The sequence below is a fragment of the Dasypus novemcinctus genome, chromosome 28 (assembly GCF_030445035.2).
Source record: "Dasypus novemcinctus isolate mDasNov1 chromosome 28, mDasNov1.1.hap2, whole genome shotgun sequence".
NCBI lineage: Eukaryota > Metazoa > Chordata > Mammalia > Cingulata > Dasypodidae > Dasypus > Dasypus novemcinctus.
In genome coordinates, this window is record NC_080700.1 from 29,341,524 (window position 1) to 29,367,392 (window position 25,869).

The 25,869-nt window shown below is 45.1% G+C and overlaps 1 long non-coding RNA gene and 1 pseudogene across 2 annotated transcripts in view; both read right to left on the reverse strand.

The window, feature by feature from the left end:
• Positions 1 to 24,032, reverse strand: part of LOC101436016 (uncharacterized) — a 104,912-nt gene extending 80,880 nt beyond the window's left edge. For both annotated transcript variants that reach the window (XR_011647719.1, XR_011647718.1), the window contains exons 1-2: positions 23,859 to 24,032; positions 23,284 to 23,369 (exon numbers count right to left, since the gene is read on the reverse strand). This is a non-coding gene — a long non-coding RNA (uncharacterized lncRNA). The remainder of the gene's footprint in view (positions 1 to 23,283; positions 23,370 to 23,858) is intronic.
• LOC101445322 (COP9 signalosome complex subunit 7b pseudogene) lies at positions 210 to 2,740 on the reverse strand (annotated as a pseudogene).
• Positions 24,033 to 25,869: the final 1,837 nt, after the last annotated feature.

The window sequence follows — 25,869 nt, forward strand, 5'->3', positions numbered from 1 at the left end:
GAGCAGACAACTTGGGGGGGGAGGGGCGGGAGGGGAGAGAAATAAATAAAATATAAATCTTTAAAAAAAAAAGGTACTAGAATCAGAACCTGTACAAAAATATATATATATATATAAAATGTGAACCTGTACAAAAATAAATAAATATATATATATATATATATATATATATATAATGTGAACCTGTTCAAGTTCAGAAAGGCTGGTCAAGTCCTTTTCTCTCTTGCCAGGAAACTGCCATCATCAAAAGGTTCAGGGTCATCACCAAGGAGGACGAGAAAAGAAGCAGCAAGTCCTTCACCAGACAGGGACCTTGGCACCTGCAGCCCCACCACTGAGGCGGCGGGAGGGAGGACAGATCTGGGGAGAGCGAGTGTTGGCCAGGGCCCCGAGTGGGCAGTTGGGGCCTGCGTGGGAAAGTAAGTCTGCAGAGTCAGAGGCAGCGGGCAGAGCAGCCAGCAGAGAACACCAAGCCTGGAGGACCAGAGCCTGCCACGTGCAGCACCTCCATGCATGCTCAGGTCCTGGAGGTTGGACAACCCAGCTTCCCAGCCGGGCAGAGATTGGCGCTGGCCCTAAGAGGCTGGAAAGCCGCAGGTTCAATAAACACAGCCCAGCATCTCATCCCTCCACGGCCTGCATCCGAGCTGCCAACAAAGGGGAGTGGGTGAGGGAAGCGGACATGGCTCAACTGATAGAGCATCTGTCTACCATATGGAGGGTCCAGGGTTCAAACCAGGGCCTCCTGGCCCATGTGGTGAGCTGGCCCATGCGCAGCGCTGCTCCTGTGAGGAAGGAGTGCCATGCCATGCAGGGGTGTCCCCCGTGTAGGGGAGCCCTATGTGTAAGGAATGCACCCTGCATTGAAGCGCAGCCTGTCCAGGAGTGGTGCCGCACACACGGAGACTTGAGGCAGCAAAACGACACAGCAAAAAGAGACACAGATTCTGGGTGCTGCCAAGAATGCAAGCAAACAGAGAAGAACACACAGTGAATGGACACAGAGAGCAGACAACAGGGGAGAGGGGAGAGAAATAAATAAAAAATAAATCTTTAAAAAATAAATAAATAGGGAAGTGGACTTGGCCCAGTGGTTAGGGCATCCATCTACCACATGGGAGGTCCACGGTTCAAACCCAGGGCCTCCTTGACCCATGTGGAGCTGGCCCACGCGCTACGCTGATGCGCGCAAGGAGTGCCGTGCCACGCAGGGGTGTCCCCCGCATAGGGGAGCCCCCCACACAAGGAGTGCGCCCCGTAAGGAGAGCCGCCCAGCGCAAAAGAAAAGTGCAGCCTGCCCAGGAATGGTGCCGCAAACACGGAGAGCTGACACAACAAGATGACACAACAAAAAGAAACAGATTCCCGTGCCGCTGATAACAACAGAAGTGAACAAAGAAGAAGATACAGCAAATAGACACAGAGAACAGACAACCCGGGGTGGGGGAGGTGGGGAGAGAAATAAATAAATAAATAAATAAATCTTTAAGATAAATAAATAAATAAATGGGTAGTGGGTGAGGCAAAGGAGTAATGGATTCTCTAGAACAGTCCCAACAGGGCGGGGAGGTGCTGGCGAGGGGATGGACAGGTCTGGAACTCACGGAAGGTAGAGAGGGGAGGAAAAAGGCCCCTGGTGCCCCCTCCCCGCCTGGCCCAGTGCCAGCTGCCCCAGCCAGCCCCAGTGCCAGCTGGAGACCAGGACTTCTGCTGTGGGCATCTTCTTGGTGGGCGGCCTCTGCTCAGCACAAGGGGGACACTCCCGTTCGGCCAACCGCAGCTCCATCTCTTGCGCCAAGGAGGACACAGTGGCTTTGAATGTCTTCTCGATGTCAGTAGCCTCTGTCTCTACCTGCTGTTGAGTTTGATCGTGGTGCTCTTGGTACCGGTTGGCTCTCAGAACTTGCTTCTCGGTGCTTGGCAGAACTGCTCTGTAGCCATCACAACACTCATGCAAGGTCTTGACTCTGTTATTGATATCCTCCTTTCAGGTGTCACGGCCAATGCAGAAATCCACTTCTACTAGCTGGTTCATCTGGTCCACCTTGCCCTGGGTGATGCCAGTGTAGGCAGCCTCAATGGCAAGGTCTTCTGGTTCCCAGAGATTCCGCATCTCCAGGTCCTTCAGCAGCACACAGTAGGCAATACACTTCCTTCTCGATGCCAAGCTCTCGATGGTTAGGTGTCTCAGCTTGTTCTGCTGCACTGTGCTCAGTCCTCACAGGCTCTCCTTGTTGGCTATGTAATCTGGATAGGTTCCACAGACAAACAGGTTCAGCAACTGCAATAAGCAGCACTAGCTCCTTCTGCAAGCTCCTGCACACTGGCCAGTTCCAAAAGTTCTCTGAAGACATACACTCCAGGAGCCTCCAAGACCTGACTTAGGAGAGCAGTGAGAGATGAGTCACTGGTACCTTTGGCTAGTAAAATTAATTGTTCTAGGAGGTTCACCTGCCACTCTCTGGCCTTGAGATCTGTCCACGCCATCACTCCGAACTCTTCGTTGCTGGCATGGCCTCCCTGCGTCTGCCCACAGGTTGTCAAATGTCCATGATCAGCCCAGATCTGATAAGTGTTCTGTAAAATAGATACAGTCTTCACTCTGAAATATGCTGCTAATATTGTTTTCCTTTACTTTGGATTCCATTTCTTAAATCAAATTTTCCTTAGATGATTTTCTAATACCCAAGAAGGAGACTTGATGGCAGCACGTTGAGATTCTACAATGGCCGACTTTTTATTCATGCTTTTCATCATTTTCAAATTGATAAAAAAAGAAATTCCAAGTGAAAATTGCAAGTGAAATTCAATCTCTAATGTTTTCCTTACTCTAATGATTTCCTTATCATTTTCAAATTGATAAAAAAAGAAATTCTAAGTGAAAATTGCAAGTGAAATTCAATCTCTAATGTTTTCCTAATTTTAACAAATTTGTCAGATAATAGACCCTAGCATTTTTTAACTTAGGAATTATTTGTTTTGCTGGAAAAAAAAAACACAAACAGGCAAAGGCAAGGAATTGTTTCATAACTCCTCTTCCTATATGTAATTAGAGACTTAAATCAGATAGTTGATCACAGATCACTTTAAACTTTGAATGTTGACAGAACTTGCCTCCTAGAGAGTGTTCAAAATCAAACACACTTGGTAATAACATAAAGTGCTGTATTTACGTTATTAATTGCTTAAATCAATTTGGGACATGGAGCTGCCCTGGATGGTGTTTCAGGGGCAATCACTGGACATTGTAAATCCTCACAGGGCCCACTGGATGGAATGGGGGAGAGTATGGGCCATGATGTGGACCATTGACCATGAGGTGCAGAGGTGCCCAAAGATGTACTTGCCAAATGCAATGGATGTGTCATGATGATGGGAAGGAGTGTTGCTGGGGCGGGGAGAGGTAGGGTGGGGGTGGTAGGGTTCAATGGGACCTCGTATATATATATATTTAATGTAATATTATTACAAAATCAATTTTAAAAAAAGGAAAAAAAATTGCTTAAATCAAGTTGTAATCAGTTTTAAAAAAATAATTTGTGTTCTCTTTCTATTCAAATGTCATTCTTGAAGGTGTAGTTTAAGGAGGACCAGTCAACCAGGAGGACTAACACCAGTCCACGATAATCTCCTTACCTCTCAGGGCATCGTTATCTGCATTGCATGTCGTGTCCCTTAGTTGAGTCCCTGGTTACACTCAAGCTCTCAAGGTAGCCTCCAACAAGCCAAAACACAGAGGTGGAGTTCCGAAAGCATATTGTCCACCTTCTTGATGTAACTCACTCTTTAACTATGAAGTAGATAAGCCACAAAATTATTGTACTAAATGTCCTCACCTCCCCATTGCATACAATTTAGTCACAGAATAACACATACTTGACTCGAAACCAAAATCTACCCAGAGTGGATGTGGCTCAAGAGATTTGGAGCCCGCCTCCCACATGGGAGGTCCAGGGTTCAGTTCCCAGTGCCTCCCAAAAGTAAACAAGCAGACAACGAGCGCAAAACAGTTGAGGGAGCTATCTCAGAGGGGAAAATTATTTAAAAATTTTAACAATCTACCAGCAAGTGAAGTGCAAACCAGCAGGTGGTTTAAACTTTGATAACTTTCGTTTCTCTTTGATAACATTCTGGCTCGTACTAGCCAATGACTGATTTTTCTCCTCAGTGACTCTGCAAGCTGCTTCATCTGCTCTTCTCATATCATCTCTCATTTAAATCATGGCCATCCTTCAATGTCCAGCTTTCAGTGCCGTCTCTCCATGGAACATCCCAGGTCATTAATTTAACAGCCAACCCTGTGCAACTCTGGGTTTTTAATAGTAACACAGATTTTCTGATGTCAAAAATAAACCAATGTCTACAAAATAAGACAAAACTGTAATTTGGCTCTTATCTGATCTTTCAGGTGAGCTATTAAGATAATTCACTTGGGGAAGCAGATGTGGCTCAAGCAGTTGGGCACTTGCCTACCGCATGGGAAGTCTCAGGTTTGGTTCCCAGTGCCTCCTAAAGAAGACAAGCTGAGGTGACGGGCTGGCAGGGTGAGATGACGCAATGAGGAAACACAGTGAGAGACACGAGCGGGGAGCAGAAGTGTCTCAAGCAATTTGGTGCCTCCCTCCCATATGGGAGGTCCCAGGTTTGGTTCTCAGTGCCTCCTAAAAAGAAGATGAGCACACAACAGACAGACACAAAAAGCAGACAGCGAGCACAAACAATGAAGAAGATGGGGAATAAATAGCTAAAATAAATTTTTTTAAAAAAAAAAGATTAACAGTTTTTGTTTTTCCCTTTACAGGAAACTTTATTAAAGCCATTTTAATAATTTAAACCTCCTAAAATAATGTGCTTTGACTATGGGAATCAATATGAATGAAGAGGACACCCCAGAAGGATTTTGGCATATGTGGTATTAATTACTCATCTAGCAACCTGCTGAGAAAATAGGCTCAAAGGGAAGTATTAGGCCAAGGTCACCCAGGTGCTGTGAAGCAGAGCCAAGATTTGAAGCCAGTTTTATCAGAACCTATGTTCTTACTGCCATAGGGTGCAAAGTCAGAGACATCTCTAAGTTTGTAATTTGTAAGTTTAAAGAATGCCTACATTTTGTACTGATGGGTGTGTGCAATCAAAGTGAGGAGGCCGATATTCTAAAGAATTTGTTAGCTGACGTTATTTTACTCTCCAGCAAGAAATCTAAACATTTAATTCTCTGAACTATGAGCTAACACCCTCTAAGCAGGACACATGCACATTCTGGCCAGGCCCTCAAGGGACCCAAGACACTGTGCTGCTCTCACTTAAGCAAAGCTGATTCCTCTAAATGTCACCAACAGATACTTTTAATGGCCAAGTACAAAAGCTGAGGCCATTTCAGTGTATCCCAATTGTTTAAACAGAGGCAGGATGACTTATTGTCTTCAAACACTTAAAGTTGCAGCTGATGAACAGGTTAGTTTATCTTGGAAGAAGGTTAAAAAAAAAAAAACTGAAGGAAACAAGCAGGAGAAAGAGCACTGGGTTTAGAGAGCAAGGCCAGGCTTTGGGTCTGGCTAGTCCCTATGAGCCTACAGAAAAATGCCTGGCACAGAGAAGAAACTTAATAGACACTTATGCATGAATTCAAGAATTTTTAGCACATGGCTTAACCCTTTTTACATCCAGTTTCCACGTCTAGAAATGAGAGGATAGAACTAGACAATTTCACGGTTGTAAAAATGCCTCGATTTAGAGATACCTAGTTTTTCCCAATTATCTACCTTCACACACCATTAAAGCAAATTATAATCAAACCTCATTAATTTTTAATTATAGGAGTAAGGTCCCTCAGATTCATTTAAAAACCAAAGTACAAAATATTTTAAGGAAAACACAGTTTATTATTTTCAAATTCAATAAAGGGTAGGAAGATGTCAGCAAATAAAAGTAAAATGAGTGATGCAAATGACTTGCCTGCTTAAGTTCTAGATTGATGAATCAATATTTTAAAATATGATAACAATAGAATAATCTTCTGGATCTGCAGGCTGAAAACATTTAGTATAATGTCTAAGGCTATCTTGTTTTGCTACTTATTCTTCTTTTTTAGACTTGCCTCTCTAATTAGACATGAAGTCTCTAAAGTTAGGGCACACGCATCAGAGCACTTGTGAGAAAGCTCTTTAAACTTTCCTGATGTAATGTAGAACTCTTTAGTTGATGGTAATGGCAAATACTGCATTTGATTCGTCACAGGTCTCAAACTTGTGGACGAAGCCACTGATGGAGCCAGGGTTCCTGCATCTGCTGCAGACTCAAGAAGGATCAAAGAATGGGCCCCTTCCACCTAGACCTCCTTGCAAGTCAAAGACTCAGCATCTCTGGCCTGCTCCAGCCCCCTGCTCCGAGTCAGGCTCACCCACACCAACCTGCCTGCTTCTACCTCATCCACCTGAATTCTCACTTGTTCTGCAGGAGGGTGCCACCTCTCCTACCTGTCACCATTGCAGAGGGGGACGCATTTCACTTATGGGAGATGGAGGCTTTCTTTGGTCTGCTTATTTATTTATTATTTATTTACTTACTTATTTTTTAGGAGGTACCAGGGACTGAACCCAGGATCTTGTACATGGGAAGCAGGTGCTCAGCCACTGTACTATACCTGCTCCACATGGCCCACTTTTTAAAAGACCAAGGAAAATAAAAATTAAAAAAATAGAGAAAGAAAAATGTTCAATAAAAAAATTTGTTTAATTAAAACATAAAACAAAAAAAGATCAAGGAGCCAAACAGTAAAGAGCCGCCCCTCCCTCCAAACATATACACACTGACCCACTGTGAGCAGGACGGAAAAGGACCTCAGAAAGGAGCCAGGTTGCCAGACAAAATACAGGATGCCCAGGTAAACCCTAACCACAGAGACATGATGAATAATATTTTTAGTGCAAATATCTCATGTTTATAATTTTTAAAATTTGGTCGTTCATCTGAAACTCAAATGTGACCGAGTGTGTGATATTTTTATTTGGTGTATCTGGCAGCTCCATCCCTAGGGCATGTCTGAAAGTGAGCAGGCAGGGCTGGGAGAGAGGAGCCACGGAAAGACTCATGTGGGGACGCGGATGTGGCTCAAGCAATAGGGCTTCCGCCTGCCATATGGGAGGACCGGGGTTTGATCCCTGGGGCCTCCTGGTGAAAAAAAAGGAAAAGAGAAAGTGTGCCTGTGCGGCGAGTCAGGGCCCGCACGACTGCCCGCGTGGCGAGCATGGTGACCCAGCTCCTGCACAACTGCCTGTGCGGCAAGCCAGTGCCCATGCAGTGAGCCAGTGCCCATGAGAGTGAGTCACACAGCAAGATGATGACACAACAAAAAAGAGACTAATGGGAGAGTCAAGGTGAATCGCAGCAGAAACCAGGAACTGAGATGGCACAGGTGACAGGGAACCTCTCTCCCCATCAGAGGTCTCCTGGATCAAATCCCGGTGAATCCTAGAGGAGAAAAAATGAGAAGACAAAAAAGAGAAATAGATACAGAAGATCCCACAGCGAATGAACACAGACAGTAAAAACAGCAGGGATGTGGAGGGGTGGGAGGAAGGGAAGGAGGAAGGGGGAAAAAGACGCATGTGGCAAGGGACAGGGAAAGGAGTAAGCTGTGTTAGATAGCCTTGCCCATCAGCTCCTTCAGCAACGACCTGGCATTACATAAGGAGGAAGAGAAGAGCAGAGCAGGGAAGCCATCATGTCAATGACAAAGTAGCCACTCACTCAATAAGCTTTTATTGGTCCTGCCATCAGGAGCCCTGCCAGGTATTGGGTAACAAGGATGGATAAAATAAACATGGTCTGTGTTCTTGGGGAACTTACAGATGAAAATTATCCACTTGGCAACATAGTTAGGTCAACCGTATTAGGAGACAGATATTCCACTACCCAAAGCAGGGAACGTTGTAGGGTGTTTAATTCCTTTTTTAAAAAAACTAATTTTATTTATTTATACTCCCCACCCCCTCACTGTTTGCATTTGCTGGGTCTATTCGTTGTGTGCTATTCTAAAGAGAGGCACTGGGAGCTGAAGCCAGGACCTCTCATGTGGGAGGAAGGCGCCTAATCGCTTGAGGCACCCCTGCTCCCTCCTTTGTTGTGTTCTCAATATTTTTTCCTCCTTGTGCCTCTTGTTGCATCAGCTCACCATGCCAGTCCATTGCATCAGCATGCTATCTTGCTTGTCTTCTTTAGTAGGCACCAGGAACCAAACCCGAAACTTTCTACATGGTAGGTGGGAGCCCAATCGCTTGAGCCACATCTGCTTCTCTAATTCCTTCTTTTTTTTTTTCCTCTCCACTTCCCCTCCACTCCCAGTTGTCTGCTCTCTGTGTCCATTTGCTGTGTGTTCTTGTGTTTGCTTGTATTCTTTTCAGCGGCACCAGGAATCTGTGTCTATTTTTGTTGCGTCATCTTGTTGTGTCAGCTCTCCATTTGTGTGGCGCCACTCCTGGGCAGGCTGCACTTTTTTTCACGCTGGGTGGCTCTCCTTATGGGGTGCACTCCTCGCACGTGGGGCCCCCCTAAACAGGGAACAACCCTCCGTGGCACGGCACTCCTTGCACACATCAGCACTGCATATGGGCCAGCTCATCAGATGGGTCTGGAGGCCCTGGGTTTGAACCTTGGACCTCCCATTTGGTAGGCGGATGCTCCATCCGTTGAGCCAAATCCACTTCCCTCTAATTCCTTCTTGAAACACCTGTTTTGATAGATGCTGACTTGGTTCTGTTTAAATTAAAACGAGAATGGACCACTGCTTCTCCCTCATCTTCCATCAGCGATGTCTCATTTGAGATGCTGACCAGTATCATAATGACGTTCACCCACTGGGTCCTTCTTGTCCATCTCAGGGGTGCATGGTTTAGGGTTGCATCATCACAATATGAGTCTTCTGGCATTTCCAGCAATAACAGGGACTTACCTGAAAACATACTGCATCTTAATCTCCAGGTCTAAACCAAAATAGAGTATCAAGTCCTTAGTACATTTTTCTGTAGTGCAGAGTACAAAGAAATATACTATTAAAATGCAGTGCAGGGAAGCGGACTTGGCCCAGTGGTTAGGGTGTCCGCCTACCACATAGGAGGTCCAAGGTTCAAACCCCGGGCCTCCTTGACCCAAGTGGAGCTGGCCCATGCACAGTGCTGATGCACGCAAACAGTGCTGTGCCACACATGGGTGTCCCTCACATAGGGGAGCCCCACGTGCAAGGAGTGCGCCCCGTAAGGAGAGCCACCCAGCACGAAAGAAAGTGCAGCCTGCCCAGGAATGGTGCCACACACACGGAGAACTGACACAACAAGATGACGTAACAAAAAGAAACACAGATTCCCGAGTCGCTGACAACAACAGCAGTGGACAAAAAGAAGACACAGCAAATGGACACAGAGAGCAGACAAGGGGGGTGGGGGGAGAAGGGGAGAGAAATAAATAAAATAATTTTTAAAAAAAGGTTTAGCTTTTAAAAAAATGTGGTGCAAAACGATTGGTGGAAGGAAAGCACACAAACAGGCAAAACTAATCTATGCTGTCAGAAGTCAGGAGCGTGGTGACCTGTGGATGGCAGTACCTGGAAATGGCTCGAGGCGGCTTCCGGAAAGCTGTATGTTCAGGTTTTTAATCTGAGCTCTGGCTATGAGGAAGCGTTCAATTGGCGAACTTTTTTATTTGGTAAATTTTTCCATACATGTGTTATCTTTCCATAAAAAGTTAAAAAGCAGAAAAAGAAATGAACAGGGAAAGGGCTTGAACTTTCTTAATGCCACTTTTGATCTCTGCTGGTATTTCTGAGACCTTGGGAGAACAATTGATCTCGTTGTACTGTGTCCTCTTCTGAAAAGCAGGAGGGAACAGGAAGAATGGTGAACTGGAGAGGTCACCTTCTGGATCCCTTGTGGCTCCAAGAAAATCTGCACTTCGTACAGCACTAACATGCAAATGCATACTGATATGACATAATCTCATATTGTTAAACTGCTAAGCCCAGTCAAAATAAAATATTGCTTGGTCTGTCACTTGTGTGCGTGTGCGTGGCAGCCCCATTTAATAAAGCACCCGGCGATAATAGGGTATTGTTTATCACGTCACAGCATATGCTGCCTGGCAGGAAATCTGGACGCCCGGCATGTCGCAGGTGCATTGGCAGCCTGGTGGCCATTGAGTACCACTGGTTGATTCAGAGCCAGGGATTCCAGAAAATGTATCAGACTGAGCCATCATTCCCTTTTTTCCTTTAACCCTATAAAAACCATCAGCACGAGCAGCGATTTACATTTAAAAGGTTATCTTTGAAACCAGGCAACTGTGATTTTACAACCACCTTGGGAAATTGGAACTGATGGGCACAGAACAACAATCAGCAAGGTGTGGCAGCCCTCGGTCTACAGGACTCCAAAACATCAGGATATTATCATGAAAAATGATACAGGAAACTACTAACTCTATCAGCTGTCCAATATTGAAGGCGAGGCTGAAATTTGTGCGTGCCCATGTGCATCACTGTTCTACAGGAGAATAACGCTGACATGGTTCTGGTGGGCTGGAAGATGTTTAAGGCGCAGTGTCTGAAGCAGCACAATCATTTAAAAGAAATCGCCTCAGCTTTACTGAAATTACATTTGTAATCTAAAGACAGGGAGGGGGGGAGGGAGGGGGGAGGGGGAGGGGGGAGGGGGGGAGAGAAATAAATAAAAATAAATAAATCTTAAAAAAGAAAAAAAAATCTTTGCTTTATGGCCTCAACTGAGTCCACAACTCCCTTTTTTCTTTTTTCAGGAGGTACTGGGGGTTGAACGGAGGACCTCGTACATGCAAAGCAGGTGCTCAGTCACGGGGCTACAGCCACTCCCTTTCCTTCCTTTTCTTTTTTTTTTTTTTTTTTTTTAAGATTTATTTTCTTTATTTAATTTCCCCCCCTCCCCTGGTTGTCTGTTCTTGGTGTCTATTTGCTGCGTCTTGTTTCTTTGTCCGCTTCTGTTGTCAGCAGCACGGGAAGTGTGGGCGGCGCCATTCCTGGGCAGGCTGCTCTTTCTTTTCACGCTGGGCGGCTTTCCTCACGGGCGCACTCCTTGCGCGTGGGGCTCCCCCACGCGGGGGACACCCCTGCGTGGCACGGCACTCCTTGAGCGCATCAGCACTGCGCATGGCCAGCTCCACACGGGTCAAGGAGGCCCGGGGTTTGAACCGTGGACCTCCCATATGGTAGACGGACGCCCTAACCACTGGGCCAAAGTCCGTTTCCCTCCTTCCTTTTCTTTTATGATGACATCTTAAAAAAATTTTTCCCTCCCCCTCCCCCTCCCCCTGCCGTTTTTGCTGTCTGTGTCCATTCGCTGTGTGATCTTCTGTAGATATTTCTCTTTTTGTCTTCTCGTCTGGCTTTTCTCCTCTAGAATTCACCAGGATTCAATCCTGGAGACCAACGAAGAGAGGTTCCCTGTCACTTGTGCCACCTTAGTTCCTGGTCTCTGCTGCGCTGCACCTTGACTCTCCCCTTGTCTCTCTTTTGATGCGGCGTCATCTTGCCGTGTGACTCACTTGCGCGGGGCACTGGCTCGCTGCGCAGGCACGCTTCCTCTTTTTCTTCTTTTTCACCAGAGGCCCCAGGTATCGAACCCGGGTCCTCCCATATTGTAGCTGGGAACCCTATCACTTGAGCTCCACCTGCTTCCCTCTGAAAAAATTTTTGATAAGAACATTTCCAAAACCCTCCTCACATTCAACGTCTTAGAACAACAACAACAAAAATTCAAATTCCAAAGGATCCGATTAGATGCTGGGACGTTATCATGATCCCAGTGAATTTTCTCCTCCCAACAGAGCAGAGCTTCTGGATCCCCTGAACTGTCTTGACCTCTCTCCCAATTTAACTCACTCACTTCAATTCTTTAGAAACCATCTGTATTCTGAGAACTTCCAAATTTGTATGTTCATCCAAAATCCTTCCTCGATTATCCTAGCTATGGAGACGTTCCCTGTCATTCTCTATCACTGCATCTTTATTATTTTCTCCATTGCACATATTAAACTATGTGACTGCATATTTATTCTTTGATTTTAATTTCAGGAGGACAGAAATTACATGCGTTCCTCCCCGTTGTTTTGCTATCATACCTTGCATTATGTCTGACACACAGTAGGTGTTCATTCAGTAAATACCTGGTAGGATTGAATAGATTTTTATTTATTGTTACTATTGCTACACAGGAGCCCAGTACAGGAAAAAACAAAAACAAAAAAACAAAACAAAACAAAAAACACCTTTGTTCTTTTTTTTTTTTTTTGCTTTTTTGCTTTTATTTACTTCCTTTCTTCTTTTTCTTTTTTTTTAAAGATTTATTTATCTGTCTATTTATTTATTTATTTCCCCTCCCCCCACCCCGGTTGTCTGTTCTTTGTGACTATTTGCTGCGCCTTCTCTGTCTGCTTGTGTTGTTGTCAGCAACACAGGAATCTGTGTCTCTTCTTGTTGCATCATCTTGCTGCATCAGCTCTTCATGTGTGTGTGTCGCCATTCCTGGGCAGGCTGCACTTTTTTCCGCACTGGGTGGTTCTCCTTACGGGGCGCACTCCTTGCGCATGGGGCTCCCCTATGCGGGGACACCCCTGTGTGGCAGGGTACTCCTTGCGCGCATCAGCACTGCGCATGGGCCAGCTGCACACGGGTCAAGGAGGCCCGGGGTTTGAACCGCGGTCCTCCCATGTGGTAGACAGACGCCCTATCCATTGGGCCAAGTCTGCTTCCCTTCTTTTCTTCTTTAGTTCAGTAATTGGAGGAAATTTCTTCCCAAGTAGAGCAGAGCATTATTCTGCTGAGACCTCTGTCACTGCCATTCCCACGAGTGTCAGCACTTGAAGCTTTTTAGGAAAACTGTGACCCTGTCCGTCTGTCACCCAGAGGCCACTCGGCCATCCTGTGCCTGGGAGCTGTCCTGTTTAGAGAGTTATTCCAGAATGTCCCTGCACCAACGGGGGGTCATGTGCCCATAACTTGTTAAGCTGCCTTTTGTTTGTTCTTTTATTTTCAAAATTTGAAATAAAATTTTAATAAGGGGAGGGGGAATCAGAACAAAAATCCAAGTCTTCACAGCAGGTGCCTAGAAAACTCAGTGTCCCCCAGAGGGCCAGCAACGCGGCCAGCAGGGGCCAATTCTCCCACTCCCAGAAGCAGGGGCAGAGCACAGGCTCCAGCACAGCCTGGCAAGAAAGGGACACACCTGCTCTCTCCCCAGGGCAAAGGCAGCAGCTAAAATGAGTGTGGCGCAGCGTGGACGGGCATTCTACAGGGTGCCCTCCTCCTGTCGCCAGCCAGCGGGCCAAGCTCTTCCTCCTGCAGGCTTGCCTGAGCTGGTGCAGCAGAGTCCGAGCGGGGCCCGCGAGGCAGGGCACCTGTCCTGGCGCGCTCGTGGCCAGCTGGTGAGGGGGGACGGGCACCTGCCCCAGCACTACGCGGCCTTCTAGGGCCGAGCTTGTCCCTCGCTCCTCCCAGACCCAGCCACGCCCTTCTGGAAAGCTCCTGGCCGGCTCCCTCCTGTGATCTGGACCCCACGGGCCGCACCCCACCAGGGGCAGGCTGTGGGGGTCCTGGCACTGGTCGTCACTGTGGGGAGGTTGACCCCACTCATTTGTTTTTTCTTCTGTGATCCAAAACTTTTTCTAAATGAAATAACCAAATACAATTAATCAGAAAATGAAATATCAGAGATAGTAGTAAAAATGACAAATAAAAGGCAAAAACTTTTAAAGGAATTTGAAATAATATGAATCAAAGTATTTTTTATCAAGAAAGGGTGCTGGGTTTTGTTGAACGCCTTTTCTGCATCGATTGAGATGATGTGGGAGGAGTGGGGTGAGGGGGGTGGGGGGTATAGGGGGAAGCTCGTATTTTTTTAATGTAATATTTTTTTAAAAAAAGAGAGAAAAAAAAGAAAAAGAAAATCAATGAATGTAATACCCCACATTGAAAAATTGAAGGAAAAGATCACACGCCCCATTCATTTTTTGCCGCAGCTGAGCAATTCAGAACCGGGACAGGAAGGAGCCCCGGCAGGTGGGAGAGACGTCAGCCACTTCCACCTAGGCACCACCCGGGAACTCCATCTGTGCGTCGTGTCTGCAGCAGCTGCCACTCTCCAGCTTCGCCGAGGGCCGCTGAGCCGCAAGTGCTTCTAGGAAATTTTTCATAGGATGATTGAGAATTTTTTTTTTAATCGATATGCCTGGTTCCCAAATGTCAGTGATTAGATTTATAAAGGCAGGGGAAGACCAACTTCAAAAAGGATGTGGTGGGAGGGGGTTAACATCCCTTCCCACCATTCCCTTCTTGGATTCCCTAAATCCTCCAAAGGACTTTCCCCCATTTGAAGTCATTCCTGCAGCTTCCCCAGGAGCGCTGAGCCTGGAGGGGAAGCAGATTTGGCTCAACAGATAGACCCCGCGTGGAGCTGGCCCATGCGCGGTGCTGATGCATGCAAGGAGTGCCCTGCCACGCAGGGGTGTCCCCCCGCGTAGGGGAGCCCCCACGTGCAAGGAGTGTGCCCCGTAAGGAGAGCCGCCCAGGGCCAAAGAAAGTGCAGCCTGCCCAGGAATGGCGCTGCACACATGGAGAGCTGACACAGCAAGATGACGCAACAAAAAGAAACAGATCCCAGGTACTGCTGGCAAGAGTACAAGTGGACACAGAAGAACACACAGCAAAATGGACACAGAGAGCAGACAACGGGGCGGCGGGGGGAGGGGAGAGAAATTTAAAAAAAAAAAGGCAATGGAGGTGCCAGGTGGAGTGGGGGTGGGGTGGGGGAAGGAAAAGTAAACTAACTAACTGCATTGGTTTCCTAGGGCTGCATCCTGGAGCGGGGAATCCTTCCTCGCCTGGTGGAGCTTCTGGTGTTTGAAAGCCATCTTTGGCACTTCTTGGCTTGCAGATGCAGCAGCCCCATCCCTTCCTCCACCTTCACATGACCTTCTCCCCTGTGTGCCTGCATCTCTAGCTCTTCTTTTTTTATATAAGGACACCACTCACTGGGTTTAGGGCCCCCCCTCTATCCAGTATGACCTCTTTATAACTCCATTACATCTCCAAAGACCTATTTCCAACTAAGACCACATTCATAGGCCGTGGGGGTGAGGACTTCAATATATCTTTTTGCAGAATACAATTCAACCCATTAACACAAAGCAAATTAAGCCAAAAGTAGATTCCCATTTTTATCTCTGGTCTGGGTTCTATTTTATTGCTAGCATCAATATAAGAAAATGCCCTTTCAAGGGATGATTTTAAAAATTGATTCTATTTTTTCTCCCTGAGATAGCTCCCTTGTCTATTTGCGCTCGTTGTTTGCTCGTTTGTTTGTTTTTTTCTCTTTAGGAGGCATCAGGAACCGAACCCAGGACCTCCCATGTGGGAGGCGGGCACTTAAATGATTGAGCCACATCCTCTCCATTTGTTTGGTTTTGCTCATGGCTCGTTGTTTGCACGTTGTTTTTGCTCCTTGTCTGCTCGTTGTTTTTGCTCGATGTCTGTTCATTGTCTGCTAGTTGTTTGTCTTCTCCAAGAGGCACCAGGAACTGAACCTGGGACCTCCCATGTGTGGGGGGAGGCGGGCACTCAAATGATTGAGCCACATCCTCTCCATTTGTTTGGTTTTGCTCATTGCTTGTTGTTTGCACGTTGTTTTTGCTCCTTGTCTGCTCGTTGTTTTTGCTCGATGTCTGTTCATTGTCTGCTAGTTGTTTGTCTTCTCCAGGAGGCACCAGGAACTGAACCTGGGACCTCCCATGTGGGAGGTGGGCGCTCAATTGCTTGAGCCACATCCACTCCCAGAGATTTTTAAAAATAAATTGCATACGCTTCTCTACTTAAGAAATCCAAGTGTCACAATGGTCATATGTGTACAGGTAAGGGAGGAGGAGATGTTGTTCCATGGTGCGAAACTCCAAAATGTTGGAGCCGGGCTCCGAGTCCAGGCCTGGGAAAAGCCGCAGCCTTCACGTGTTCATTCAGCTCTTGATCGTTCTAGTTCTCACCTGGCTTCTCACAGATGCATTTCCCAATTCACACTCCTCCAGGATGCGACCATGTCTCTGAGTTGTAATTCCTTAAATATCTTTCCCGCCCCTCCCTCCAAAGGCCTTGGATGCTGCTTCCAAAGACTCGAGCATGGCGTAGAGGATTGCTCACCAGGTAGTTATTATCAGTAACGTGTGGGCTTTTTAGGCTTCTGGCAAGGAGCTGAACAGAGGCACTAGATTTCTCTCCACAAGCCTCAAGGAGGTCAGTGAACGAGGCGGGCATGCCCCGAAATTACACATCCAGAAAGAGACAACGTCACACTCAACACACATATATCATATATATTCGTGCAAGTTTTGTTATTACTGAGGGGGAAACTAAAATACATTTTGTAATAGCAGTCCCTCTGCTATGTTAGGTGGGAATGAGCTCCATGCTCCTTATGCAGTAACAGAAGTAGAGATTGTTTCATTCATCTCTTCTGGAAATTTCCAAAACTCGATGAAGCACTTAGGCCCTGACTAAAATTCTAAAGGCAGAGAAGAAGATGTGGCTCAAGTGATAGAGCTTCTGCCTACCATATGGGAGGACCTGGGTTTGATTCCTGGGGCCTCCTGGTGAAAAAGAAGAAGAGAGAGCATGCCTGCATGGTGGGCCAGTGCCCGTGTGGTGAGCCAGTGCCCATGCAAGTGAGTCACGCAGCAAGATGATGATGCAACAAAAGAGAGACAAAGGGGAGAGTCAAGGTGAAGTGCGGCAGAGACCAGGAACTGAGGTGGCACAGATGACAGAGAACCTCTCTCTGCATCAGAGGTCCCCAGGATCAAATACCAGTGACTCCTAGAGGAGAGAAAATGAGAAGAGAAGACAACACAGACAGCAAAAAAAGCAGGGCGGCAGGAGGGGAAGGGGGGAAATAAATAAATAGATAAATCTTTAAAAAAAAATTTCTAAAGGCAGCCATTCATTTGTCAAGTGACTACAATGTGGCGGTATTAATACAATTACAGAAAGCAAAACATCTTTACATGATTTGGACTCCTACAGAGAGCAATTTGTCACTCAGAATGGCTCAGGCTATTTCAAGTCTCTGAAAAAGTGATGGTGAAATAAATGACAGGAGTCAGAGAGGGAGCCACAAATGGGCCTCCCGCGCTGGAGAGCTGCCCCCGCACTAGGGCTTCTTTTTTTAAAACAAATCAATTTTACTAGGATATATTAATAAAGCAAACAACTTAGGCAAAGTGTACAAGCAATGGTGTTTGGTGTCATCACAAAGTTGTGCATTCATCCCTTCAGTCATTGTTAGAGCATTTTCCTTATTTCAATAATAATAATAAACAAAAAAGAAAAAAGAAAACTCTTCGCCTCTCAACCTCTCTTTCCCCTGCTGTACATAGCTGCTATTTCTGGCTCTTCTTGCACAGTTATTTTTTCAGCAGTTTTATTGAGATATATTCACCTACCGCACGACCTCTCCAAAGTGTATCATCAGTGGCTTTTAGCCTAATCGCAATGTTCAGAAATGGTTTCCTGAAGTGCTCTTTGTGTTTGTGAAAGCACACAGGGCATTTGAGAGCTGGAAGATTTCCCACAAGGTGGGGATGGAGCTTTTGTCTTCCTTCTTAAATTGCATCCTTGAAAGGGCACAATTTCACCTTCAGATACAAAGGACAAGTCCTTAGATCTTGACTGTCACAGATTAAAGGGCTCTGAGCACGACTCCCGCCTCCCCCGACACCATTGTGTGGCTTTGAGTCTCTCTGCTTGACAGGGCTCGTAGTTTTTTTTAACTCTTTTTTCTTTTTGTCTTTATTTTTTTAATATTGCATTTAAAAACTATGAGGTCTCATATACCCCCCCCCTCACCCCACTCCTCTCCCCATAACAACAATCTCCTCCATCATCATGAGACATTCATTGCATGTGGTGAATACATTTCTGAGCACCGCTGCACCTCGTGGTCTACGGTGCACACCATAGCCCACACTCTACCACGTTCCACCCAGTGGATGACGGCAAGACATACAATGTCCAGTAACTGTCCCTGCAGCACCACCCAGGACAACTCCAAGTCCCGAAAATGCCACCACATCACATCTCTTCCTCCACTCCCTGCCCCCAGCAGCCACCATGGCCACTTCGGGACAGCTGGTGTTTGGGATGTCGTCTCCTTATAAAGTGAAAGTAGTAAGGGGATGACATTCCAAACACCAGCTGCTTCACCCACACGTGGACAGTTTTTATCTGGTGGGTGTTAATGCAACACTGAGCGCTAGCCTGTAACCAAGAGGATGCCGGTGAGGGCACAGTGGCCCTCAGACAGCAGCACTGATGGACATGCCCGGCCCACCGTCACTTCCTTCTCTTTTCTTTTTATTTGGCTGCCCTTCGCATCCAGGCACAAAGCTGCACTCGCCACATCTAGCTCACACTGTCCCACACAGGAGCCAGGTGAAGTTATTCTCCCCTTCCCTCCCCTCCTCAGTTGTCTGCTCTCTGTGTCCATTCGCTGTGTGTTCTTCTGTGTCCACTTGCATTCCTGTCAGTGGCACCAGGTATCTGTGTCTCTTTTTGTTGCATCATCTTGCTGCATCAGCTCTCCATGTGTGTGGCCCGACTCCTGGGCAGGCTGCACTTTTTGGGGCAGCTTTCCTTGCAGGGCACACTCCTTGCATGTGGGGCACCCCTCCAAGGGGGGGATCCCATGTGGAACAGCACTCCTTGTGCGCATCAGCACTGCACGTGGGCCAGCTCACCACACAGGTCAGGAGGCTCTGGGTTTGAACCCTTGACCTCCTATATGGTAGGTGGACGCTCCATCAGTTGAGCCACATCCGCTTCCCCATATGTAGTTATTCAACATTTACAGCATGTCTGGTCTGAACTGAGATGTGCTGTGTGAAAAAAACACTCTGGTGTTTAAAGGCTTACTTGAAGAAGAAAAAAAAAAGAATGTAAAATAACTCAAGAATAATTTTTATATTACTATGTTAGTTGGGATATGATGGGTAAAGTGAGACATAGGATTAAAATTAATTTCCCCTGTGGCTTTTTACTTTTTTCTGTGGCTTAGGAAGATTTTTAAATTGCACAAATTATATTTCTTTTGGGTAGTGCTGTGTTTGCCGTGCAAAATATCTGATGGCTCCAGTCAAATTATTTAGGACCCCATGTTCAAAACAAAACAAAAAATCCTGATTTTCTGAAGATAATGAACAGTGATTATTGTTGTTATTTTTTTTTAATGGAATGGTACCAATTGTTATTGCTGATTAGGCTGCAGAAAGGAAGCCGGAATTAGCTGAAATGTTCTCTGAGGCCTCTTCTAAGCATGTGATATCAAAACATGGTGAAAAGCTTCTACAATGTTCCAAGATGACAAGCCAAATAATGAACATGTAGCCTTATAAAGTAGAAACCATTTGGCCTCCATGGGTAAAAGATAAAATTCCCAATTATCATACGCTTATGCCTCATTTTGAGATTCAGTGACCTGAGTCCAGCTATGTAAACTTGGGCTAGTTATTCAAGTTGTCTGCGCTCAGTTTCCCAGTCATAAAATGGAAATGACATGAGGCAGAGCAGGAGAAATGGAAAAATACTTGGTAAAATACAAAATGCTAACTGTTGGGGCTTTTTTTTTTCCTTTCAAAAGAAATGATAGAAGAGTGTGGGATGGACTAATAAAAAGCACTCAGGTTAATTAACAGAGACGGAAACTTCTAAGATGCTAAATAAAATCTCCACAGGATAAGTGATTTTTTAGAACTTCCATATTTAATGTCAAAGCAAAGCGGACTTCAGAACTAATATTTATAGCTCAGAAAGTGTTCGGACCTACTTATTTGAGTTAAGTTCTCTGTATTTATGTATTTGGGTACTATGATTTACCCTTCACCTTTTATTTGTCAAATTGTTAAGAGTATGAATTTGTTTATGAGCCTAATGATTTGAATTAATAACTAGATTTTCTTTCTAACTTTGGATTCACCACTGTGTGTGGCATCAACTTCTGCTTCATTTCTTGGTGATTCAAATTCTAATGATACGAGAAGTGGACTTGGCTCAATGGATAGCATGTCCACCTACCACATGGGAGGTCCACGGTTCAAACCCCAGGCCTCCTTGACCCATGTGGAGCTGGCCCATGAGCAGGACTGATGTGCTCAAGTGCCCTGCCACGCAGGGGTGTCCCCTGCGTAGGGGAGCCCCACGCCCAAGGAGTGCACCCCATAAGGAGAGCCGCCCAGCGTGAAAGAAAGTGCAGCCTGCCCAGGAGTGGCGCCGCACACACGGATTGCTGATGCAGCAAAACGACACAACAAAGCGAGACACAGATTCCTGGTGCCACTGACAAGAATAGAAGCAGATACAGAAGAACACACAGTGAATGGACACAGAGAGCAGACAACTGGGATGGGGAGAGGGAAGGGGAGGAGAGGGGGAGGGGAAGGAGAGGGGGAGGGAGGAGAAATAAATTTTAAAATAAAAATAAAAATAAATTTTAAAAAATTCTAATGATAGCCTTCACTCTTTTAAAACTTCCTTTTTGTGACCTGCATGAGGCTGTCCTGGCTTTATAGAAGGAACAAAGAGACATATAATGATAGTCTTTCTTGGGTAATAGGTCATTGTTGACTGTCTCCCAACCTTTTTCCCTCTATGGGACACCCATCGGCCATGACCTCCTTATGGCCCAATGAAACAGGAAAATTAAAGTTTTTACAGCTATTTGCTATGCCAGGGGGCCTCCAACCTTCGCAGAGTAATCGACGCTTCACTCTCAGGGTCTTCCTAGATTGTTACACTGGCTACGCAGCTACCCACCACATGTCTCCTTACGGATATCACTATACGCTTCGTCCTCTACCTCATTTAAGAATTCCTGGTAGTCCACTCACCAGAGAAACAGAGTAAATAAGCCTCTTGCTGAAAGCCATGAAAACAGTATGCAGTCCCTAAAATCAGGCCAGCTCTCCTGATGTTCAGGTTAATAGTCCACCAGATCAATCAACTCGTGCCTGTGAGTACTGATTACAAAGCTGCAGCCTGCTTAGCATCCTGGGAGGAGGGCTGTGTAGAAGGAGAAGAGGAGAGGATCCCGTCCTTGAAAATTTTATCTTCTAGACTAGGAAGTAAGCCTACCAGAGACACGTGGAGAAAAGCACAACATGAGATTGCACACACAGTCAGCAAAATTAGAGAAAAGGAAAATGATCATGGGATGGAGTTGGTCAGAAAAGTCTTCTCGGAGAAAGCAGGACCCCAGATCCTTCTCACTTAAAGTTCCTTACATTGGGTGTCAGGGCAAGATCCCAAGCTGCAATCATTTTTCCGATATATTTACTAATCCACGGATGAATGTTTAAAGGCAAAACTACTAAGATTGGGTGCATTTGCCTTTAAAACAGTTATCTCGGTTGCTTAAAAAAAATTGAACCGAATTTAAAGTTACTGCCATCAGCAGGTAGTTTTATCTACCTAGGTTCTGAGCTGAAAACAATAAGCCACTCTAGTACATTTCCAAAACCAACTGCAAAAAAAAAATAATGTATTGGAGAGCTTGGGGAATCCCAAGGGAACTCAGCCAGTGACACTGAACAGTGACTTGTGGGCACCGGAGGTTTTCACGTAGAAAACATCAGCGACCTTGATGCCCCAAGCTCCAGACCCACCACCCAAACTGTCAGCTGGCTCCTTCACCACCGCCTCGCCAAAACCAGATTTTGCATGGCTTCTCCTTCCTCACATGGCTCTTAATTTGATGTGTCAGATAGTGAGGCATAAGTCATGTGCCTGCAAGGGCAGCTGGGAGCGTGCTCTCTGGCCAGATGGGGATGTGTGGAATTTCCCAAATTCAAAAAACACTGATTATTCAAGCCTATAAAATGTCCACCACAGCACTTCCTGTAAATTTTTCATTATTTTAAAAGTCTACTGACACTTTGGTTGGCATTTTTGGACCGTGAACTTTGTTTTTCTAAATAATGGAAATTTACCTCTCTGAAGAGCTAAAATTTTTTTAAAAACCATTTAATATATGAAACTTTTTTTTTGCATTCCTCAATAGATTTAACCATTTGACCATTTAACCCTTTCTTTATGATTCAGTGCAATTTATTAAGAAAGGAAATTATTGGACAATTATACCATTTGGAGCAATTGGATTGTATTCATACAATGGTCCCAGACTTTAACTACATTAGTTTTCTTCTTCTTCCCCACACGTCTTGCCCTACTTTCCTTTAATAGATTTCAAATCTCTTATGAACTAGAAATGTGATGGTTAAACAATTTGAGAGAGTGAAAAAAAAAACAATTTCAAGGCAGATGAAAGAATAAGGATTAAAAAAATAAAAAATAAATAAATGTAAAAAAAAAAAAAACAAATAAAAATACAAAAAGAGAGAGAGAGAAGAATGATAAAGAGAAAAGACCGAAGATCAAGCTGTTGTTAGAAACAGCCTCCCAGGCTCTGACTGAGGATTGAAGTATCTCTCTAAAGAAACAACAAAAATTTGGATCTTTCGATAGTTTCTCTAGCCTCCTTGTTCTTTTCTCTGCCCTGCAGTCTGTCCTTTTCTCTGCCTACTCCCTGTGCAGAGCCACCTATATATTCTTTTGTGGCATGTTCAAAATCTTCCGATTCCATTTTCCCACTCTCTGCCACCTTCTCTTTTCTTCCCTTTACTGTCGAAGTTTCAACCTGCTCACTTTCCACTCACACTTCTAAAAGCTGAAATTTGACTCACACCCCATGAGGAGCAAAGCAGAATTTACCAAAACTGACCTCAGGAAAGAAAACGAAGATGCCACAGCTCCCAGATTGACAAATCCAGCGGATACTACCCTCTTCCCAAAGTGTTTGACCTTTACTCTCGGCGTTTGATAAGAATAAGCCACGCCCACTTTGAAATTCCTTTTCCTTTGATCTCCATGAAAATGCTCGTTCCGGGGTTGCTTCTTAAGTGCCTGTTTATGTTTTCTCACCTTCTTTTACAGTCCTCTCTTCTTCCACCTGTCCTTTTAATGTTGGGGTTTCCCCCACCACCAACCCCAAAGATTCACCAGCAATCTTCTTTTAACTCCACACTAAAAGGGAAAAATGCGTAATATACCAGCGGCCCTGGCTTTTTACCTTCCCCACGTAGCTGACATTTTGGGTCGCGGAGCTGGAGCTTGTGGCATCAGAGTCCCTGATGTTGTCAAGAGGTTATGACTTTGTGCACCCGATTTATTACCTGTATTTCTCTCTCTGCAAATATGATTCCACTTTTCTCAACGGAGCTAGCCTTTTCTCAGGTGGAATGCAATGGGCATGTCAGTGCTGGAAAAGCAGGGGGGAAAAAAGCAGGGAAAGTCAAAAGGCATTCGAGGAAGGCAGGCTTTATATTTTTAAGATCTTAGCAAAGGGGCAGTTGCTGGAAAGCGAGGGAAGTAAGTGGGAAAAGCAGGGGACTTCCAGAAGCGTTGCTAGTGATTGTGTATTTTTTCACTTTGTATGAGCTCAAAGAAAGAATTGGGATTCTTTTGAAATTTCTCCTTGGTTGCTGGGCTTTGCTTTACTGATTACAGCGGCGCTGGGACTAAACCACATGATCAAGACCCTTGATAGGTTACACCCATATTCCTTAACTGAAGTTCCATATATCTACCTGCAGGACTGTCTCCCTGTAAACATTGCAAGCAGTCTGAACCTACCATATCCCAAGCTGAACTCGTTGCCCCCTCACCCTCAAAAATGCCCCCGTTCTTATCCTTTCTTAATGACAATTACCTGGTACCTAATGGCCAGAGCTGGGATCCCCACTATTACCTTATGACGCTTGAATCGTCCCATTCTCTGTTTCTTCACATCTAGTTGTATGTCAGCCTCCAAGCAGGAAACAGGTGGCACATTCAAAAGGGTTTACTTGAAGAGCGTTTTATGGAGGGACTATTTACATAGATGTGGGCAGGGTTATGGAAACATAAAAGAGAAGGTGAGCATTGTATGGTTTCATGTACATGAAGTTTCCAGAACTGTCAAATCAAGAGCGATAGAAAATAGATGGCAATTACCTAAGGCTTAAGGGATTGGGGAAAATGAGGTGTGACTGCTAATATGTGCCAGCTTTCTTTGGGGGGTGATGAAAAGGTACTAAAACTGATTGTTCTAGAACAACTCTGTGATTATACCCAAAACAATGGAATGGTACACTTCCAATGGGTGAGTTGAATGGTGTGTGAATTATACATAAATAAAGCTGTAAAGTTCCACAAAGGTGATGCGGCATATCCCAGGCAGACACGATGCCTACAGTGGGTTTGTGTTATAGGTATTCGAGGAACCCGAAGCTTAGGAAATCCCAATTTTTTAAATGGGTTGAAAACAAACCTGTCCTTTTGTTCTAGAAGGAGGCATTATCTTCATTTATACGGGACAGTAAACAAGTCTACCCCCTTACTCCCAAGAGAGACCCTACTGTTGCCTCGTAAGGCTGTTTGCTCTATCACCACCTTGAAAAAGGACTCTGTAACAAAAGCTGCCAGTGCCTCTGCTTGCAAGATGTACACAAACAGAAGAGACACGTGGCAAATTGCCTCCTAACCATCGCCAATGTTATTCCACTCATTACAGATTGGCAAATTAAACCCTTGAAAAGGCAATCCACCTGCTCAAAGCCTTAGAGCTTATTAAATTGAAGAATCAGGAGTCAAATCCAGGAGATTCTGACTCCAGAGCTCATTGCATGAGGGTGAATGGAGCAGAATTCTTCCACCTAAGAACATGATTAATCAATATATGAAAGGCATCATATTTACAAATCCTGACTTCACCATGTTTGCATCTTGAATATTTAGAAATTTCCAATGACAGTCGTGTTATCAGCAATCCTTCTATCCATGGCTCACAGTCTTGCACTACCATTTTCCCCTTTTTAGATTTAGAAAATGAAATACAAAGAGCAAATCTGCAAGAGAATCAGAATAATAACCTTTACAATGTACATCCTTAGAAAATTGGCTCAGGAATTTGGTTTGTTTTTCTTTAATTGGATTGCCAAATTGTCAGATTTTTACAGATTTAATATTGGCGTTACCAGGGGAAATATTGCACGGTGTACCCAAATTCAAGTGCCACATGCTAGAGTCATTTTGGTTCCCACCTTGGAAATGTGGAGCAAAGCAAGGATGATGTCTATTTCCTTGGTTTATCTTTTTTTTTTAAGATTTATTTATTTACTTTATTGATTTTCTTTTTTTACCCCCCCCCCCCCCCCCAGATGGTTCTCTTGTCTGTCTGCTCATTGTTTGCTCGCCTTCTCCTGGAGGTACTGGGAACCAAACACAGGATGTCCCACATGGGCGGCAAATGCCCAACGGCCTGAGCCACATCTGCTTCCCATGGGCTGTGGCATCTGTTGGCTTGTGGCTTCTTCTCGTTGCCAGAGGTGGCATCTCACGCATTCCAGCAGGGGTGGCATCTGCTAATCTTCTTTAGGAGACACTGGGACTCGAACCTGGGACCTCCCATGTGGTATGGTAGGCAGGCGCCCCACTGGTTGAGCCACATCTGCTTCCCCCTAGCCACTTTTTACAGCTATAGTTTGTGACACCTGAATTTGAGCATACTGTGCAAATTTTTTTCTTGAAAAGCCAACGATATTATACATGTAAACTTTGACAATCAGGTAATCCAATTAAAAAATGAACTAGGTTTCTGAACAGTTTTTCTAAGTCATTATTATACACAACCTGCAGGGTTTCCTTACCAGGAACCATATTTTTTTTTAATCGTATTTGAACTTAAAGATTATAGGGTATTTCTAAACATGGAGAAATGT